Source organism: Diachasma alloeum, unplaced genomic scaffold, assembly GCF_001412515.2.
Source record: "Diachasma alloeum isolate Michigan unplaced genomic scaffold, Dall2.0 Dall_scaffold_00478, whole genome shotgun sequence".
Taxonomy (NCBI): domain Eukaryota; kingdom Metazoa; phylum Arthropoda; class Insecta; order Hymenoptera; family Braconidae; genus Diachasma; species Diachasma alloeum.
This window is the reverse complement of record NW_021680611.1, coordinates 117,917-124,653: the sequence shown is the minus strand read 5'-3', so window position 1 is coordinate 124,653 and position 6,737 is coordinate 117,917.

Genomic DNA, 6,737 nt, shown 5'->3' with positions numbered 1-6,737 from the left:
CGATTTTTTAATTGGCGGGCGAATTATTGGGGTGGCACTCTGCGCCGAGAAACCATTGGGTTTCTCATAGCACCGTGACTTTCGTCGCCGTTTTAATTTTTTTATAACAAAGATTAAGGGATGAAACGGGTTGACAGATGGGGAATCTAATTCTCCATCGAAAAGTCCTCATCTCATCCCTTAATATTAATTAGCGGGCGAATGAATCAACGGAAAAACATAAAGTAAACATTGAGGACAAGGAGGACATAAACCCCCCTTCGAACCTACCCCTGTGACAGCGGGACTGCTATAGGGCTTCTAGCAGATGTTTTCCCTGCCCAGGATACTCCCACTCTACGTAATTCCCACTCATATGCTTGTCCCCCACTCCAAAAATCCATGGATATTCTTCTTCTGGCCCTACTGCCGAGTTACCGGCACAGGCAGCTCGCCCAGCCGTTAGAATCGACCGTGGCGCCCCACCTCTGTTGGGGTCTCACTTATTCTGGCTGCGACTCCTGTCGACTTGACCGACCCCGTTGGGATATCGACACTGCCGCCATCTCCCGGCATTCCCCCTACGGGTCTTGTATTATTATTATATACACTCAGATTAATTTCAATCAGTTGATAGAAAACAATGTTATAAACAGTGCAAATATAAACTAATAATTCGTCTATCCACTTTTATTGTGTTTTCAGATATCATTTCCCCCTTTTTAGCCCCAGAAAATGACAATCCTAATAGCCACGCAACAGCCACGCAAATACCGTGGCTGTAGCGTGGCTCCTGGATTCCCAGGGATAATCACCAATTTTTTCATCGTAGGGCAATCAATTCTCTGCAGTAGTTCTTTGTTGAAAAAATTATTAATTGATTTCTCTTTGAAAAAACCCACGAATCAGGACGAAAAAAGAGGTAATCGTCGATATTACAATGAAAAGCTATCAATTTTATACTGGAATAATTCTGAAGCAAGATATGTATTCATAATACCATGATATTTATTCATGTGTACATCAAAGTAGAGGAAGATGCTTAATCGACTCTCGATTGATTCTTGAGAATGATTGTTTGAAATGAAGTTGAAGGCTACCATACCCTAGGTGGTATGATAGCTGCATTAAATTATAGAGAGAAAAAAAAAGAACACAGTTTTATGGGAGAAAGCCTTTCGGCATAAAAAACCCAGATTTATTCTCAATATACTAAGTTTGGAATGTTCACTGCGAATGGCGGTGACACACGTGTATTCACACACACATGCATACAACACAGTATATTTTTTAGTTGTTTAACGGTTCACGATAACGGCTAGTTCATGTCCACACATATAAATATATAACCTACTTTAAAACCTTAATAAGGAAGGTTACTTTGGGGGTTAGTTGGCGCAATTGTTGATTGCGTCCTTGGAAGCGTGGCTCCTGCGCCACGTGGAGACACGAAATCGTGTGATTTCGTGCCGTTGATTGATCGTTTGTTTGATCATTATTTCATAGCCACTTTGCTTCTGAATTTCGGTTCACTAGTGCACTAGATTTTTTGTTATTTGGTTTAAGTTGTTGAACCCTTTGGGCTAGTTTAGTTTAATGTCGAGATGACTCGGTAAAATTTGGATTTTTGTTGGAGCTCGATCCACGCTTCAGTGTCGGTTTTTACTATCTGACGCCATAGCGTCCATCGGCGCGCGTACACCCCGGCGAGCGAGAAATGCTTCAGAGGTGCTGCCACCATTTGCCGCCTACCTGTATCCGTCGGCGCGGGCACATACCAGCGACAACGGCGCCCGTAAGGTGCTGCTTGTCGCCAGCATGTGAACGCGGCCTCAAACCTTCGCAGGTGTTACGATGTAACATTGCTTATTTGAAAATCAACAAATTTACGACGAATTGTATTTTCTGATCGTTTTGGTATCTTAAAAATATTGCATTTTGATTTTTTTAGCGTTGTTGCTTTGCATAAAATATTTACAAAATCTGTGGTAACAATCAACTCCTTAGTAGACAATTCATATGAAGACGCAGGTCCACAAAGCTCCATCAAAGTGGCTGTGAATTTATCGGAACTGAAGTCCTTAGAAGTGATGTTTCCCACCCACCATTCATTTTGCCAAGCAAAGATGACTTGGGATTGAACCTATCTCAATGATAATACATTTTCTGTCAATTTTACTGTTTCATACTCAAGTGGACTGAAGAAAGTTTTAACTCTCATGGTTCCAGTGGATAGTGGTATAAAACAGTGGTAGCCACGGGTTCCTGGTATGACTTGGACCTCCATAAATCGACAGTGTAATTGTTCCTCTGTTTGAAGGATTACTTCAAGGGATATAAGAATCGTATGAATGTTAGGAACATTAATTCATGCCCATTCATAGAGGTCTTTAACAGTCACAATTTGATTCATGTAAGGACGTTGCAGACTCGCTCGTGCAGCTCCACGTTTGAATGTTCCACCCACCCTATCACATGGGCCTTTCCCATGATAAGAGACGAAGCAATGCCATTCAGCAACTACATCATAATCCAGCTCATGACAACAGATAATGATAGAATTCTTCTTGTTTTTATATTGGCTAACAGCTCCATGTGAATAATAAATTATTTTCTTCACGGCTGGAATTCTTTGCTTTGACGATTTTCACTAGATGTTTTTGGAATGACACCACTGAGGAAACATCATGTTTGAGTTTATCCGATAACATAACAACTGGAACTCAAAAATACAAATAAAGAAATCAAATAGACAATGAAAATTATGAAAATAACAAAATCGAGTTGATAAAAATTCCGAGTCAACCCACTCGGCATGTGATTCGAGTAAAAACGAATCACGCCAAGTAGGTTGTCTTGGAATTTTTATCAACTCGATTTTGTTATTTTCATAATTTTCATTGTCTATTTGATTTCTTGATTGGTATTTTTGAGTTCCAGCTTTCACTTGTCAGTACTTGGCAGTAGCTTTTTTCCTGATTTGACCACTTTTTGTTTATAAAACAATGCCCGTTCTTGGCGATTTGTTTTTTTAACAAAAAAGGTTTTTTTTTGTTTTTTTTTAGCAGATTTCATACATTTTTTGTGAAGACATCCTCCCGACTCCAGAATTACTGTCAATCAAACCATGGGTGGAATTTTTTTTCAGGATTGTTTTGGCAACAAAAAATGGTTTTTATTTTTGTGGGAAGATTTTAAACATTTTGATAGACACTTTGTACTTTCCCGTAAACCGAAGAATAATTTTTAACATACCATAAGATAAGAGTTTTTCGGAATTGAAAGAAATTACTTTTTTTCCACTCATTGTTCTCATTTTTATTCATATATTGTATTTATAATACAACTTGTGACAAATTTAACAACTCCCACTCATGATCGGGGATATTTCCTGTCAGAAATTCCTATTTTTCATTTTTTTTTTCATTGCACCTGCATTATTATTAAAGAATCATTTCTAGTTTGGAGGTTAGATTGTTGTTTTCATACAAATTAATTCACCAACGAGGATTCAAATTAATTAAACTCATGGGCCCGACAAAAGTATTTACAATTTTTCACTGCTATTATCCATCAGTTTTTGAAGAAAGTGTTCTTAGTTCACTGTTTAGTTCATCCACCGACAGTAATTCCGTATAATTCACAAACTCCGGTGTTTATGTCGAGTATAGGGCGGGCTCGATTAGCCAATCGCTTTTGAATTCGAGCCTGACGTCATCCAATACAGCTGACTCCCGAAATCGGTGCTACCAACTTAGCCGCTAAAATCTCCGCTTAACGGATCGGGAGAAATGAATTGCGGAAAATCCAAGGGAATGAATGATTGAAAATTTGTTTTCTACAACTATTATAAATTAGTATAATGAGTGAGGTTATCGAGGAAACTATTTCTCAACTCCAAAATATCCTCATGTGAGGCATATACGAGAAAAATAATTATTAAAATTTTTGATGGGTGGAAGGGGAAGTTGACTCGCGTATAATATGGCAGTAGCGTTCCCGTTCTTGGCGATCGGGACGCTACCGCGTCCCTTGATACTAAAGTGTTGAAGCTCTACCGAGTTAGTATCTTGATAGTAACAGACCCATGGATGTACTGTAGCCTGATCGTTCGACTAATGATACCCTTGGATGGCATCCTGTACCGGAAACGAATAATTCTCCGCGAAATCGCCGATTGCAATCAAACAACCACGTTGGAGTTGTTCTTTCAGATCCTTCAAATATTGTGATTGTTTTTTAACAAGGAAATCATATCGGAGGAGCTTCGGTAAGGACTCTCGAGGTAATGATACCAATTTTTCAACCGTTTTCATCATTGTCTCCAAATTGGTTTTGTAAAATGAGTGGAGACAGAATTCATTAGTTTTTTATTCTCACACTACTTCCGGAAAATTTAGAACAATAAAATTGATGGGTGACCATCGATTGGAATACCTGTCATTCTGTACCCATTAATTATAAATGACAGAAGAAATGGATTTGGTTTTGAGGAGCTTTTCAATCTCTTCTATCACTGTTTTAGCACGGGGCAGTCCTCACATTGTGCTGAGCCAAGAAAGTAAGGGAGAATGATCCATACGTACAGAAAGTTACAATTAAAATTCATGTTATGTTCATTGGATTACCTGTAAAACATGAATCTGTCGGAGATTCACAGACCATTCTCATCAAAATATCTTTATAAGACCATCGTTGATCAGTGCTATCCAATGCCTTCAGGTTTAATGCATTCAAAAACAATTTCGTATTCTGGTGAATGATACATACACACACAGAATGAGTATCCGAAGCGCCAGGCGAAATGCAGTGTTGAGGTCGCAATGTAGCAAATTTGGAAAATCCGGCAGGATTGTCTGGATAACACTCTTTAAAATAATTATGGGCATCGCATAGAGTGCACAGGATGAGACGCTTCTGAACCTAAAGAAGAGACATTCTAGGAGTGAAGTGGCAAAACGAGTCGAGTCAATTTTATTTTTACGTTAGTTTCTGGAGAATATCTCTGGATCTAAGGGGGATATTCTCCATGCGGAATTGTCATGCAGAGAACTAATTGTTTGATTACCGAGATTTTTTCCCCATTGATACGATAAGTGACATAATCTCTCTGGCCAGGTTGGGCTCTGCTCACCTCATCTAAGTTGTAAAAGTGATCGACCACTTTCACTGTGTCTGCATTTAGAGAGTTACCACGTCTGGGTAGAGGTTTCGCGAGGATTCCCTGCTTGGCCACTAATTTCTTCACCATGTCTGCCATGTGATATGTTGTATTGAAATCATATTTGATTTGATGAGGGTTCCAACTTTGTGGCAAAACAGAAAGAGAGACATTTTTCGGTCGATGTAGAAACAGTCAATTTTTCTTTTCGTTGGGTCATCATCTCATGAAAGTAGTGGGCTTCTTTTACATTTTCCTCAGGAATGTCGACATTTTTTGTAACTTTGAACTTCTTGCGAATTTCTCGATTCATAGCCAAACATTTTCCTTCCGGATACCGCTAGAGTGAGAAAAAAAATACAGATTCACAAGATACAGAACGAAATGTTCATAGAGAATCAATTCATAGCGATACTCACCTTGCTTCATCGTTTGTGGACATTGATGGGAGATCACTGAAGTATCTTGTGAATCACAGAAAGATCTTTTTGAGCATCTTCAATGTCATCTTATGAGCTTCAGAAGGGTGGAGAGAGACTGTATTCAGCAGACGAACCTCTAGTTGTATATGTCAAAACCCGTGGTTCATATTGTTTGTACCACTCCGGGATATGTGAGTTGTGACGAGGCATATTTATTTATTTTTTATTATGTTTACGTCACTCTTTCCCACACTACACTCTGACCCCCTAAAACTCCCGCCACCGTTGGCCACCTAACCTCCCCAATATTTCCCCTCGCCCCCCCCCCTTGCCTTCGCCCCTGGAAGCAGAGACGAGACCACCCGAAGGACGTCGACATAACCGGCCCATGAACTCGACTGACCGAAACCTGTGCCCCCTGGAAGAATACCCAAAGACGCCCCTCAAAAACACACATCATCAGCAGCCCAGGTGACTACGCTCCTGTGTGATATCCCCTGGCCCCCCGCAGAGATCTAAGTCAGGTGACGATTAAGTACGAAATCTGACGAATGAAGGAAACGAAGGAATACGGAGAAATGCGAAGAAATCGCGACGAAAGAGAAGATGAAGAAGAGAAGAAAGAAGTCACTCGCTACACAGCAGTCCCGTGTGTAACCACGTGTATTTTTGAGTTTCCCATTCTTGAGCCCTTGAAGACAGAAAACAGTTAAGAGGAATTTTGGAAGTGTTTGGGTCATCTTCCCATTTGTTTTGGACCAAAACCCCGGAAGCTGGAATTGGAAGAAAGGCTCTCTATTGGCTGGATTCGTCTGGAAAGATTGGAAGTCGTGCATATCCGGAAACCCACGCTATACCCACGTAGTCGTGAGTACAATTTACTTTGCCCATTTTTCCAGAAGTATTCCCTTTTCCCCTGATATTACCACCCAACGGTGAGCCTACACTATTTATTTTCTGCCCCTTCAGTTATTATTTTTATATCTAGTTGCATTCCCTCGACACGACTAGCTTCTCCCCTTTTCCCTGCATTAGAGTCACTCCCTTTTGCACGTGTACAAAATTGGCGCCCAACGTGGGGCCAGGCGCTAAAAATTGAGCGTATTATTTTTCTCCCCCCTAGTCTCCCCCCTAAAGTCGCATTCCGTTCCCTTTGTGTGGCTCACTGTTGCGGG